This window comes from Phyllostomus hastatus, unplaced genomic scaffold, assembly GCF_019186645.2.
Source record: "Phyllostomus hastatus isolate PE091 unplaced genomic scaffold, TTU_PhHast_1.1 phas_contig_148, whole genome shotgun sequence".
Taxonomy (NCBI): Eukaryota; Metazoa; Chordata; class Mammalia; order Chiroptera; family Phyllostomidae; genus Phyllostomus; species Phyllostomus hastatus.
The window spans coordinates 5234909-5249894 of record NW_025333607.1 but is presented as its reverse complement, the minus strand read 5'-3'; the positions used below and the strand labels follow the sequence as shown (position 1 = coordinate 5249894).

Sequence of the window (14986 nt, the reverse complement as noted above, 5' to 3'; positions counted from 1 at the left end):
GAGAATCCGTTCTTCTGCTCGTTCTGAGGATGACCCTCCTCCGCTCCGAAGCCCCCCAGTGCCTCACCTCAGCCTTAGTGCTGAGTGTCACATACACGTCCCTTTCCCTTTGTGTCTCTGACTCTCTCATGTATGCGGGGTTCCCGTAGGTACACAGGTAATTACATGTGCTTATTTTTTCATGTTAATCTAACGTGCCTCCTGTATATTTAACTATCAGACCAGCCGAAAAAACCTTAAAGGGCAGACAGATGCCCCTCCCTCCCCCCTACATGGATGACACAGGCTACTGTGCCCCAAAGCATTGGGTTGGCCAGAAAGTCCGTTTAGTTTTTTCTGTAAAACATAAGACATATTTTTCATTTTTACCACTAACTTTATTGATTTGGATATTTTGAGTGTGTCGGCTATCTTCCACTATTGGCTTCTAGTGGATAGAGGCCAGGGCTGCTGCTAAACATCTTCCAATGCATAAGACAGCCCCACGGCAAAGAATTATTTGGCCAAAATATTGATAGTACCAAGAAACTTCACAAATCACTTTTGACATATTCAATCAGTCACAGCATCTTCTCCATACACTGCACAAATCCTTTTTTTTTTGCATTTTGGTTGCATTTTTACTTTTCTTGAAATAATAAAACATAATATGCCAAAAATGTTGCATATCTTCTTCCACCTCCAATATTCAAATGGCTGCACAAAAATTCACCAATATATTGATAAGCTTTTTCTTTAATGCATACTGATATGACAGTTGTCACAATACAATCTAACAAAATTGTTTCTAATGCAGTTAAAGACAACTAAGCAAGCACTACTAGAGCCATCGTACAGAAAAAAAAAAAACTAAATAAACTTTTTGGCCAACACCATATGATAGTCAGAAATCTTAAAAGTCTACACAATAATTCTACTGAGGCATACCTAATTTTTTACTCACCCAAGAGTTCTAACTTCCCACGGACACAATCTTTAACACTTGCTCTTTCCCTAGCTTGCTTTACTTAAGAGCAATTGAACACTGTTCTGGACTAACTACTTTGGTTTCTCAAACAGCTCAACTACCTGGGAGCTCCTTCCGGCAGACTTAGCAGCCGTGCAAAGTGAAAACGATGGAGTAAAACAACTTGGCAGAGCCGGAGGCCCCTGTAGCTAAGTGTTTATTTGTGCATCAGGAAGAGAAGAGTATCAACTAATTAAAACACAAGGAAAATTAGGAAAGATTATGGTTCCTTTCCCCAGTATCTGCAAACAACTCAAAAGACATATGATCCTGCAAAAATAAGTTTAACAGAGTCCAACATTCTGACTTTTTTCCCCACAATCATTTCAGTGTCTAAGACCTTGCCAGAGGTCACAGATCACAGGGTGACCCTAGGCATTCAGACAGTCATTAAATATTTCTCAATCACCAAGCACACGCACAGTATGGTTCCAGTCACCAGGGACACACGAAATCTGACCTCATTTCCTTCTTAGACTAAGTCGGTCAGTAGAACCAAAGGAGGAGGAGTGGTGTGGTCTTGCAGCATACCCGTGTGGAACAGGTGGAGAGACAGACTAGTTATAAAATACTAAGTGCATTAACACTGTACTATAACCAAAGGAATGTGACTCCTTGTAAACCTGGAAGGAAGCTTCCAGAGACATGATTCACGGTTCAGCCAGTTTAACCATTTATCACCAACTAAGGTGAAGTTATAAAGAGCAGTCTGACCTAATGGGCAGGCAGCATTTCCGTGGGAGGGCAGGCAAAGGTGCTACATGAGAGAATCAAAACTCCAAAAACCACCGTGGGAAGAACGCGGCACCAAGAGGCATGGTGCGTGTCAGGCCCTGCAAGGAGACTGGCACAGGAAGGGCAGACCGGGCTCAGGGGCAGCACGTGAGTGAGGCCTCGGGGTTCAGTGCAGAGCAAACTCGCCGAGTGAGAGCAGCATGGCCACCGGAAGACAGACGCAGACTTGCACTGCAGTGCAGGTGGGACTCGCTGGGCAGGAAGGACCGCCTGCCTACTCGACAGGGGTTGTGAGAGGACACTTCGGTGCCCTGCCCAACTGTGACAGGCACCGTTCAGTGAGTAACTGAAACACCTCCATGGAAGGGTTTGCTCTGTGAACCACCAGGGAGCAGGATTCAAATGAGGAGGTAGAATTAGACTCAATTTTGTAGACACAAGACACTTTAGTGTGGTCAAAAGCATCAGGAAGGTGGGCTCGCCTTCCTGGCGATGTTCAGGTGCTGCTGGGAGACCTCTATGCCCAGTGTACGAGTATAAAGGGATCCGAGCATCGAAGAAGGGTTAGCTGAGCCGGTCCGTGACTCCCACGCCCTGGTACTTAGTGCAGTTTTCACTGGCCCAACAAAAGGCAAAAGCATCTCTGTATGGGCGGGTACACGAACGTGTGTATGGGGAGTACACGTGCACGTGCGTACAGGGGGTACGTGCGTACAGGCGGGGGGGGGGCGCCTGCGCATGCGTGCAGGTAACTTTAACAAACGTCCTCTCTGGAGCGGAAGAACTTTCCTCTTACTCCGACAGCGTGAATCTTCTTCCTTTGGGGAGCAGGGGTGGCAGGGCAGGACTTCCAAGCCCATGTTACACAACTCTAACTGCCAAATCATGACGCGCTGCTAATTGTCCTACTACATCCCATAAATGTAAAGCTCTCTGAGACAGGCTAAAATTAAAAGTGACTGCTGTGTTCATTTTCAAGTAGCAACGTCACAGCCTGACAAACATGACCATCACTAAAACTTGCTTCTGTTTTCGCTTTTAAGTTCAAGGCTGAAAACAAAAAGTAGAGGGACACCGTGAACGATAACCCTCAAGCCCTTTCTGGTACAGGGACGCTATGACGAGGCTCCACTTCTCTCAACTGTATCTTTTCATCAGTCCTATCATGGGAATTAGCTATACCACGTTGTGCATGTGTTTAAAAAAAGGAACAAGGATTGGGTTGCGCTACATATGAAATCTCTCCAGAAAGGGAGCCTCTACTGCGGATCAGATCTGGCTTCCCAAAACCACTCTCTGGAACCAAAGTTTATGAACCAAGTTCGGACAGGATCCAAATGATTTATCTCAAGTCTGGGGCATTTACATTCCTATCACATTCTTATCCCTCCCTTAAAAGGAGTCACGGGTAAAGGTGATGGGAACAGAAAAGCCATTTCTGAATCAATGGTTTCAGGGTAAGTCAAGTAAGCTATAACTCTCATTAGTGTTCACATACAAGCTGACTATAAGCCAAAGAAAGACATTTCCACACTCATGAGGAAATGTACATTATCTCCATCATTTGCTCATTGTCATTACTCTAATACATTTATTTGAAATGTTTAAAGAAACCTAAAGTTTTGGTGCTGAAGATCATGGAAACACTTCGTCCAAACTCATTTGCAACAGGTAGTAGGGTCGGGAAAGGGGAGTTTCTGGTCCTTCTTGCCCAGCACTCCTATTCCATGAGTCTGCAAAGCAATTAGTTACCCTAATAGAAGTAGAAAATCTGGAATGTGGGTTCCTATATTGTTTAGGACTGCACTGCAGATTTCATTCAAGTTCAAAACAAACAAACAAACAAACACCTTTGATTTTCAGTTAACAGTTTCACAGTCTAAATTTTCTACAAAGTCAACATGTCTTTGAAAGGAGTTGTAATGCTAAACTACCACCGGGAGTAGACCATAAATTCAAAGACTCAATGTCTTCCACAATCTGCAAACAGAAGACGACCCTGCATTTACCATTACGGCTGGGGGATAGGGAGCTATATCCACACCTGCACACAGTTCTTTGCAAAGCCTGCAGTAAGTGAGCAATCCCTTTTAAGCTACTTTTGATGACCAAACACAGCACTTTTAAACCAGTGTCAATTTCCAGACAATTGCCCTTTCAGGCAGCTCACTAGTATTTCCTCACTTTCAAGAACAGATAGATTTTCAAAATGAGTAACCTATTACCCCTTTTGCCTCAGGTAAAAAGATCCCTCAAGGTAGACAGGTGTTTTACTAAGCTCAAGTATCAAAAACTCTTCAAAATACCATTTCAGTCCTGGGAGGGGGGGCGAGGGGGGAGCTTACTAACCCATATTACACTGCTTTAACGGCCAAATCATGATGCTCTGATAACTCTCCCATTACATTCCATACCCGTAAAGCCCTCCGAGAAAGGCTACAATTTAAAGACAAGAAAAGCAAAAGCATTTGATGGAAACTGTGCACTTAGACCAGCCAGAGGAAACCAGCGGCTTCACCTCCATTCCTACCATGTATCTCCTGCTTTCTTTTCCTGCCCGAAGGCTCACACTGGTTCTTATCCAAGTTCACTGCACCCCATCTATAGGTGGCATGTGGGTACTGATAAAAAAGCTGTTCCTAATTTGATTTTCTATTTCCCAGATGTTTGCTACGAGAGTTTTTTCTTCAGCTATTTATGAATACGCTCTGATTTAGAACACACAAATTCGGGACTTTAAGCTGAGCAAGAGACACACAGTAAAGTACAGCTATAAAGATAATTTCAAGATATTTCTCCTGCTTATAAATACGTTTGCCTACCTAGGCAAGATCTGGACAGGCTGCAATGGTCTTGCTTGAAGAAAAAAAAAGCACTTGAAATACACAACTGGGAACATGCTGCTGCTGAAACGGCCAACTGCAGGCTACCGTGCTTCTCCTAAAAGGGGTTGTGCTTAAAAATGAAAAGCCAACCACCAACTACCAGCTGGGGAAAAAAGAAAGATGTTCCTAACATAATCCTTGGTATTAATCGGGCGTATATACTTCAACTACACCTCTTCCCCAAGTGCATCAATGGAAGTTTCAGCCAGAATCAATGCTGTTTGCATCCAAAACTCAAGAAAGATTGTATTTTCCCATGAATAAATTCTTGCATACCCCTGCCAATCATGCCGTGAACTACAAAATCAAGTGGTGAATGAACGTGGTAGGCGGAAATGCTGTCTGAAGAGACTTGCAAATCTCACCAGACAACTTTGAATTCTTCAAATAAATCAAAACATGAAACAGACATCTTAAATTTGTGACTAGCAACAGTAACCAAGTTGTCTCTTAAAATTCATCTTTAGGAGAGCAGAAATAATGGGCCACCTTTTGATAACTAAGTAAATACTGATTTATAGGGAAGTAACATGTGTCAAGGAAAGTGAGTGCTGGACTTTTGCCCCTCTCGTTACTAATTGGAAAACTGAAAACATTAAGACCTGGTTGAGAATAGGCGACTGCGAAGCCCAGTTCACTAAATGTCTGTCATAAGAAAGCCATCTAGTGTTAACATTTAGAAGTGAAAACTGCAGACAAAAGAGGCAAAGAAAAAGAGATTATTTGAGTGACTATTTTGAACTTACTGAGCAAACCTATGAGAATCGCCCAGGTTCTTTGTTTAAAAAAAAAAAAAGAAAGAAAGAAAGAAAGAAAAAAGCCACCCTTATCCAAACCAAGTCTCAGTCTGAGCAAAATCCAAAATCTCTGCATTTTTATTTTAAACCCCAGTCCTGCTCGGTGGCCACAATCCTGTGCCCAGTGCACTTGACGTTTTCCGTGCGCAAGCTGGAGTCATCTCGGGCTGAATTAATTTAACCGAAGCAGGTTAATGATGACAAATCCCTCCCAGAGGGGCAATGCCAACTTGTTTTCCTTCCCGAGGAGCCTCGGCTCGCGCTCCGAGAGGACGAACCGGAATTGATTCCCCGGGTTTGCCGCACGGTAGAAAATTCTTGGTAGGTGCCCCTGGGGATCCTCCCGGGACACGGCCAAACTAGCTCCGATAGCGCGGGGAACCGAACGGGACCGAGAGCGGAGGACGCTGCGAACCTCCGCGCCGGGGCGGCGGCAGAGAATCTAACTCCGAAGGAAGGTCGCTCCGAGCCGGAGGGTCGCCGGCCGCTCCGAGTCCTCCTACAAAGGGGGCTCCGGCGCGGCGGGGGCTTGGGCACCACCTCCCCGGGAGCCACCCGCGGCAAGTTCCGCAACAGCCCCGCCCGGCGCGCCACTTCACCGCCTCGGGCAACCTTTCATCTTTTCCCGGAGGTCAGTCGCAGAGGAGTCGCCGACACCCAGAGGGGGTCCTCATTAGTGTGCGTGTCACCAAGACGGAAATAACCTTTCAGCCGATCCACAACTTTGAGAGAACGAACCGCGGCGGCTCCGCTTCCACCGGGCTGGGGAGCGCGGGCGCGTCAGCGGGCTGGACCCCGGCGCCTGAGCCCCCCGCACTCCCCAAGCAGCCCCGCCGTCAGCCCCCCCCCCCGGGGCAGCCCCTTCACCGAGGGACAATCCCGGCCGAGCGGGTCCCCAGACACCACCCGCAGGGGCCCGTCTGCTCGCCCCACACGCACCTCGGAGACGCGGTCCGCCGGGACCGGCTACAGCCCGCGAGCGCGCGGCGACTACCGGGGCCGCAGCCTGGCCGCCCGCCGCCCCGCTCTGCCCATCGGCTCGGACCCTGCCCGCGCCGGGCTCCGGGCGAAGGCGGCCGGACCCGCCGGCTACGCTGGAGCTGTCGGCCTGCGCTCGGGCGGGCGGCCGGCCGCGGAGGGCGCGCGGCGCAGCTCCTCCTCCGCCGCCGCCGTCCGTGTCCTCCTCGAGCTCCGCCGACTCTTCCCGGGCTCCGGGTCTGCTGCGCCGGCTCCGGACGCCGCCGCCCGCCGGCCCGGAGGCTCCGCCCCCCGCCCGCGCCGCCACCTCTCATTGGCCGCCGCCTGCAGGCCCCCTCGGCCCCGCCCCGCGATTGGGCGCTGGCTCCGTCTGTCCTGGAGGCTCGCGGGCTCCGTGCGCAGCTGGTGCGCCGTTCCCAGGCCCCCGTGCTCGGGAGCGGCGCGAACCTTAGGGGCTCGGGCTCCTTCCCAGGAGGTGGCTGAGGTCTCAGGAGGAATACAGCTTACCTGGGCCCGCCTACTGGGAAAGCCGTCCTCCTCGGGACTCCTTCGCCTCTCAGGCACGGAGAAGCGAACCCCAGAAGCAGGCTCTGAGTCGCCCCCTGCGCAGTCGCGACCCCGACCAGGCCTCCACTCAGAAGTTGGGAGAATCGCACCCTCCTGACTCCCGGGTCCACGGGCTGCGAAGCCCTGAGTGTCGCCGGCCGAGCAGAGGCCGGCAGCCGCGGGCGCTGCGCAAGCACCTGCCTTGGACGCTGCAGACTCGCCGCATCTGTGTTCATTACGAGACAGCAGAGGAACAGTCCCTGCTGTGTGCCAGCCTCGCGGACGCCCGAAACCACCGAGGCGGTACCCCTACCGTGTGCCAGCACCGGGGACAGGGTGGGGCCCCCGGACCTCCCAGGCAGTGCTGCACTGTCCTGCGCCCGGTAGCTAGAGTGGGATGTTGCACAGAGAATCGCATAAATACAACTTTAGAATGGGCTTCGGTGGGTGGCGATGCTCGGGAGCCGAGACCTTTCGGAGTCAGGAAGGAGACGGAGAGGAGAGGCACGTAGTCCGGACGCCCTGGCAGAGCCCAGGCCCCACCCCGCCCTCCAGGCAGGCCTCAACTGCAGGGACAAATGCTCTTGGGTGTCTGTCCCCAGGAGGAGGAAACGAACGTGTTATATCCATCTTCTCTATTTTCCCAGAAGATGTAGATCACCCAGGAGGAAGCATTACCTGAAACTATTCATGTAAATTATTCCATAGGTGAATTGGTTGCTGGAAGATTAAGGATCTCAGGAGACTCTTTTAAACTAGACAGGAGTTGACTGCCTAAAAGGTACAGTGGGGAGGAAGGGGGGGGGGGGTCACAGCCTACCGGAAGGAACAGACTGTTGTAAGTAGCCGCTCACTTACCTTCCAGCCCCACCTTGGGGTTCCAAAGCCGGGCTTATGGAACAGCTGAGCTTCCCGAGACTGCATTCAGGGTTTTCAGTTCCTCCCTTTATAGAGGCAGAATTCTTCCTGGGGAGATAATGTCTGTACTCCCCTATCACAAACACACCCCAGAACATAATTGAAACGTTGGAGTCCATCCCTCCATGATCTAAAGCTTCTACACATTCTATAACCTCTTCTCTGTCTTTGTGAAATATGTGAGTATAATTTGTGGAAATGGTATAATAAAACCTGTCGGAGTGCAATACAGTGATGTAGCAAAATTCCTGCATTCTCTAGGTGCAGATGGGCTCCCCAACTGTCCCCTCATTCTCAGCATTTGCAAGATTGTTTTGTTCTTTCAACAGTTAATGGTGACCCCATGATGTTCCAGAAGGCGCTGGGTGCAGGGGATATAAAACTGCATAGAACTTCATAGACCATGCTTTCTGGGACCTTGCTACAGCCCACAGGGGCAGCCACGGAGGGACATACTTCCCCCCACGCACACCATCACAGTACTCTCGCTTCACGTGGTCGCACGTGTCCTTGTCTCTCCCACTGTTCCGTCACGGGGGCCACAAGGAAAGAGCTACATCTCCCCCTGGGTTTTGACCCTTAAGGCAGTGCCTGCCTGAGTCAGCGGGTTGTCCCTGAGGTGGCTCTTGCTGCTGCAGCTACAACTGTGTGTTCCTTAATGTCTCATACACAATGATCTTCAAAGGAAGTCTGGCCAGACACCGTCTGGGAGGACATTAGCCACAGTTCTCTCTTCCTCTCCCTCCTTAACCACTCTCTTCCTGGGTTTTGAAAACTAAATCTGAAATCCTCTGGCCACTATCGAAGTTGGCAGCATTTTTTAAAAGTCCGTGAGAGTTTCTGACTTTCCCAGCCCCCGGGTCATGGTACCCTCCCTCAACAGAATGTTCCAGGCCTCGGCAAACATACTGAGCTCCTTTGTGGTGCCTGGTCAAAGCTGGACAATGGCCATCTGGCCCTGGGTGAGGCCCACAGAGCGTCTGCTTAGTGGCAGGCTGTGAGAGATTTTCAGCAAAGTTTAGAAATGATTTCGGATCTTCCTCACCAAATGAAATATTCTAGAAATACTGTTAGATGCAATGCTTGTGCTCTTCCTCGCTGGCCTTCTCAGGGAAGAGTAGGCAGGGTAGAAACTAGAATTGCCGCAACTGTTAAGATATCAGTTTATCATTTGGGCCTTAAGATATCTTATGAAAAAAAACCTTTTTCTGCTAAGGCTATCCATGTCACCAAAGTTTTAAAGAAAAAAAATATCAACTCTGAAGTGAAAAACTGCTTTGGCCTTAAAGCTGGAATGACCTTCACGTGCCTGTTTCTCACTTTCCCCTTTCCCTCAGGCCGAGGGGTCCTCTCCCCTTGTTTTTTAAGCCTCACTTTCTATTCACAGAAGTCATTGTTTTGTCCTGAATTTCATCACGTTCTTGGGGTTCCTAAAGACACAGACTCCAGGGATTAATGAACTCCCTTCACAACTCTGAATCAGCACGTCATTCAGCTCCTTCTGAAATAACTCCAATGTTTGTCTTAATTATTTTTTTTCTTTAAAAGGTGTAAAGAGGCAGAGTTCAAAGGCATAGCAGCTGTCCACCCTGTTCCAAGATTCTGGGCTTGTCGGCTGACCTAAGTCGGCAGTTTTGTCTATTTACCCTCAAATTTTATCTCCATGACACCCATCAGCAAGTCTACTTACAGACGACATGCATGCACTTGAATGAACTTGAGTGCCTCTCTGTGTTAAGTAAGGGTTTAGATTCCCGCCTCATTTCCTTCTCTTTTCTACTTTCAGCCCTCTTTTAAAAAGTATTTCGTATACTGGTAAGTCAAATGAATGTTCATAATTTGCAACGAAAGTGTATTGATTGCATACCTTCTTCAGGGCATTATGTTAGGCTCAAAGGACCCAAGAGGCTGTACAGCGCAGTATGTGCATTTCCTCAGAAGCAGAACGTCAGTAGGAGGGGCCCGGGACCACCAATCAGTGATGCCCACAGGTAGAGCAGGAAAGCCAACAACGGCAACAGGCAAAGCGTGCGCCAATCGCGGAGGCTGCACCTAGGATCTCAAACCCTTGTAGGGAGAGGGGAAAAGGTCACTGCTGGCGGGAGGAAGCACAGTGGGCAAAGACGCAGGAACCAAGTGGGCCAAGCGTGTGTGGGAAACTGCCGGGCCTTTGGCCAATCACAGGCTAAGTCACTCACATAACGAACACTTAGTTGGTGCTGCAGCTTTGTCTGGTCCTGTGTTCTTCCGAGAGGGACAGCCCTCCCACCTGGATAAGCGAAGGGGCACCACGTCACCTTTCTTTCAAAACAGGGGCCTCTTAGGACAGAAACTTGTTCGGATATGGTCTTCTGATGTTCAAATAGGAAGTGCTGAGATCTGCTGCAATTTTAAAAAATGGTTAAGCTGCAGCTGAGAAAGCTGGGTGACTGGCCCCGGTATACCGGGAGCCCTGATAAAAATGAAACACATGTTCCTCTTCAAGTGCAACCCAATAGAGTCATGTAAGAGTTACTGGATGCTGTGCTAAGTATCACATACCATCCATAGGAGCCCAAGAAGAAACCCATCTAATAAAACAAATCAATTCTGCAATTATATTTGGAGGACTACGGAGTGCTCAGCTCTGCTCGGGGGTGCAGGAGATGATTACATATGAATAGTGAGACATCCTCAAGGAAATACAGCACAGCCGAGCTGGGATTTTTTCATGGGAGACATTTCTAAGAGCAGTGCAAAGGCAGCACATTAGCGCTGTGCAGATATGTGCCATGGAAATCCAGACTTGCTGGAGTGATCAGAGATCAGTGACAAATATCCTTCAGAAGGGAATGGTTTCACGTTTTCTTTCCTCTTTTTAAATGTTGTGTTTGTTTGTTTATTTTATTTTAAAGAGGGGGAGGGAGGGAGAAGGAGAGGGAGAGAAATATCATTGTGTGGTTGCCTCTCACGCACCCCCTACAGGGAACCTGGCCCACGACAACCCAGGTCCGTGCCCTGACTGGGAATCGAATCTGCAAACCCTTGGTTCGCAGGCCGGCGCTCAGTCCACTGAGCCACACCAGCCTGAGCGTTCTCTTATTTTCTTGATGGTAGATTTCACAAGTAGGAAATCCTACATATTGGTCTTTGCGGTAATGTGATGATGTGCCCAACTCGGCGATAATGCGTATCGCCAAGAATCTTCCAAGACAGATGGGTTATTTCTTTTCTGGTGACTCAAACTCTTGGCCGTAGCCATTCATATCTTCTACCCTTTCACCCTCTGCAGTCCAGACCCATAGCTAAATGACCTGCACAGGCATGTCACCCTCACAGCTGTCTTCTGTCCTCTCATTTCATTCATGTCACAGGGCTTTTAAAAAGAAGCCTCACCTGTATGGAATTCGAAAGCATCTTCTGCCTTTCCACCCTTGCCTTGCTCTGATCACCCAAAGAGTGGAGTTTTAGGAGCCCTTTGGTACCAGACAGCCCTGGCTCGTTTGGACAAGTTACATCTCAAAGTTTCACTTTCCGCATCTGAAAAACGGGGGTTTCCCACCGCAGAGGGCTGTGGTGATGAGGCCTCGTGATTTGGGTCTGGAGTGCTGAGCTCAGCGACCTGCACTCAGTGAGTACTGAAAACACGTGGATCATCACTGGGGGCCATCGCCGACCACCCTTCCACGCACGGACTCACACAGAACCTGACTCAGGGGAGGGCTTGAGAAATGACTGACAGGTGAATCCAGAAGTGCGTGGATGGGTTGCACGGAGAGATGAAAAGTCCTGTATCCTTTTGTGTTCCCTGCCAGAAAAGCTTTATATCTGAATCCTCCTAATTGTATTCCTACGTGATACTCACCCTTAGTTTTTAACCAGTGTTTCTGGTTCTACTGTTAAGAAATAAAACAAAGTAATAACATGTAAATCAAATTGATCTATGAGCGGCTGCTACTCTATACCACTAGGTGGCGCTATCAATAATAACAAAAGCACCACATACACTGCTACGTAAAAATTCTAAGGAAATTAATACAGAAAAAAGCATACATATTTCATGTATATACACACATATGTACATGTACAGTTGCCTTTTACACGCAATTTTGTTTTAACATTGGTCATGAATCTAGAGCTGCATATGGTCTGGCAAACCCTTGCTTTCCTATCTCCTGTAACGTTTTTAGTTGTTCATTAAACGCTAAACAGCCTCAAAGTGCAAGACATTTCACAGTACCGGTGACTACTGTCCAAGTCTTCCTGAAAAGGCGATAGAAAATCTCACCCCCCTGAGGGGAAAAAAGTTGAAAGCAGTAGGGAGAAAAGAAAAAGGCAGGCAGTCTTCTGCCTGCGTTTATCACCTATTCATTCAGCAGGTAGGGGCCGTGCGCCGGGAGGTCGCCCAGGCTGCGAGGGGCACTGAGGTTAGAGTGATGAATGAGCCTGACTTTTGAGGATGCGCTTGCCGTCCCAGAAGAACTGCCAGGATATTAAGACACAAATGTTTATAATGCGACATTTACAACATGGAAGGGAACAGGTGTTACTTAGAAGTGGTTAGGAGTTGTAAGGGAGAAATAGAGATTAATTCAAAGTGACCGATCAGAACTAGGTAGTTCCTGAACCCCAGGTCCCAGGGGGATGAACAGGCATACGTTTCCTCAACTGACACTCGGTTGTCTGTGGCAATCAGGCCAAGAGCGGCTACAGCGGAGCATTCTTGGGGAGAGATGTAGGTGGAGGGAGAATGGAGGGAGGGAGACAGGAAAGTAGAGGGGTGGTGGGCGAGGAGGCAATCAGAGAAATATGAGAAGAGAGGCCAAGAATAAAGAGTATATTCTTTCCACGGAATCTGAACTTTCAGTCTTTGATACGGAGAGAGTAAGCCCAAATTTTAAGATGGAAAGAGTAAGCAAGGCGAAGTGCACCATAAAACAAAACTGGACCCCTAATCCCAGTGTTCCCCGAAACTGTAAAATCAGGTGTGGGGTTTGCAGTAATGAACTTGGACTGCTCTGAAATATTACTTCCTTATTTCTAGAAACTCAGAGAAGTGACGGAGCTGAGACCCTGTGGAAGGCACCATTTCATACACCTACAAAAACCCCATCAGTATTCCACAGTATTGCCTACCTCTCCACGTGTCCAGAAACAAATCTACTGATTTTCCCCACAGATTGCCTCCTCCTGCTAACCTTGACGTTTGTCACAATACTGTCACTGCCAGTTACTAGACACAATAGGGTCTCCTCGACTTCTCTCTCTCCCTCTCTGCCTCCCATGATAGAGCATGGAACCTCTCCAGGTTTCCCAAAGGTCTCGTCTCCCACGCCAGTCTCCTTCTGCTGTCACTGTCGCCATCCCCCTTGGGTGTGTTTCTCTTCTAATGTGGACAACTGTCCTAAACAAGCTCTTTGGTTTCTGCCCCTCAACTTCCAAACCACTGAGCACACAATACTTCCAGTATACAGACTTCCAGCTCAAAATCCTCCCTGTGTTCCCTCGTGCCTAGATTCCCCTCACCTTACTAACACTTAGACCTTCCAAGGTCTGGCTCCATAAGCTTCCCAGATCTCATGGTAATACTGGTCACTGCTGACCACATTCCCGCTTCTTGGCACACACACTTCTCTTTGCCCCAGGGGCTCTCCTCCCCAGAAGCCCCTCTTATCTCTCCACCCTCCCGTCTCCTCCTGAAGCTCCTTCATTCGCCTGCCGAGCTCCTTGGGATTACCTCCCCCTTCTCCCCGCCTCCCAGGAAGTCTCATCCTCCCAGTGTTCATAATTCTAGCTGTGTGCTGCTCACCCCCAACCCCAATATAGGCAGCCCTGGCATCTCAACCTGGGCACCTCAACAACAGCTCAAACACAGCCTTCCCAAACTCCTTCTTTTTCCGATGATCCCTGTTTCAGTAACGGCACCGCCACCCATGTGTCTGTCCCATCAGAAACGTAGGGTTCTCGTTAACTCTTCCTTCTCTCTCCTGCTCTCATCCAATCAGCGAGCGTCTTTTAACACTACCTCCTTCCTAACTACCTCTTGCCTGTATCTACTCCTCTTCATCCTTCCTGAACCATCATCTTGCCAAGACGGTAGCAACAGCCTACTAAATGGTCTGTCTTCCTGTCTCCTGCCTAGCTTTTCTCTAATCCTCCCACCCCACTGCAGTCTTTCATACCCACAAATCTAGCCACCGCCCTCCCCTGCTTCAACCCCTTCAGAGGCTGCCAGTGGCCCCAAGATAAAAACTTTATATCCTCCATCGGGGCCTTCCTGCCTCCCCAGCCATGCTCCCTCTCGCCCAGCCACTTGGTATCCAAAACCCTTCCCGTTCATGCTGTTCCTCCCACTTCACCTCTGAGCCTCCGCACAGACTTCTCCGTCTGCCCCAAGCCCGCCTTCTTCCTGCCTTCATCAGCTCACTGCCGCTCATCCTTCAGGGGTCCGAGATCTCCCCCAGGAAGGCCCTCTCTGATCCCTGCACTGGGTGAGGTCGCCTCCATGTCTCCTCGTGGCACCCTGAACCAACCTCCTCCTGCGTGTGTGCATGTATATGTGTGTGCATGTGTGTGTGTGTGTGGCCTCTGTCTTTCCCGCTAGAATGGAAACTCTGCAAAGGCAGAAAGCGTGTGGTGGCTTCGATCACCTGCCCCATGAAACACTCCTTCAAGCCTGATCTACATCTGAATTCCTAACTGCTTTTATCAAAGGTCCCATCCTCAGCGCCAGACAGGCCTCCGCTGTGCATCTGGTGAGTGGGGAGATGATGGACCGAGTGGCAGTTTATTGCCCTGCAGGGGGTCAAACAGGTAACAGGGAACCAATTCGTTCCAGGGAAAAAGGACACCTCTGGCCACTTACAGGACCTCAGAGCTGAGGAAAGGACCGAATGACAGCTACCACTCATCTCAGTTCATCTTGGACCCTGCCCCCGTCTACCTGGAGGGAGAAATGGGGCCATACTTTAAAAGTACGCATTGCAATCCAGTGTGGCACTAGGATGTAGCAAGTTGCATTTGTTTTCTTCTGCTACAATGTGACCAGCCATAGCAAGAGTGTCCCCACATTCAGCCCACATCTGCCAACAGCACTAGCACATCTGTGGCCGTGCCCTGCAGGAGGTGGCAGGAGCAGCAGC

General features: G+C 49.3%; 1 protein-coding gene across 2 annotated transcripts in view; it reads right to left on the bottom strand.

Annotated features, from left to right (window-relative positions):
- The window catches only part of SIPA1L2 (signal induced proliferation associated 1 like 2), a 186172-nt gene extending 179543 nt beyond the window's left edge, over window positions 1–6629 (bottom strand). For both annotated transcript variants that reach the window (XM_045859564.1, XM_045859594.1), the window contains exon 1: window positions 6363–6629. The gene's annotated coding sequence lies outside the window, so the exon portion shown is untranslated. The remainder of the gene's footprint in view (window positions 1–6362) is intronic.
- Between the last annotated feature and the right edge of the window lie 8357 nt (window positions 6630–14986).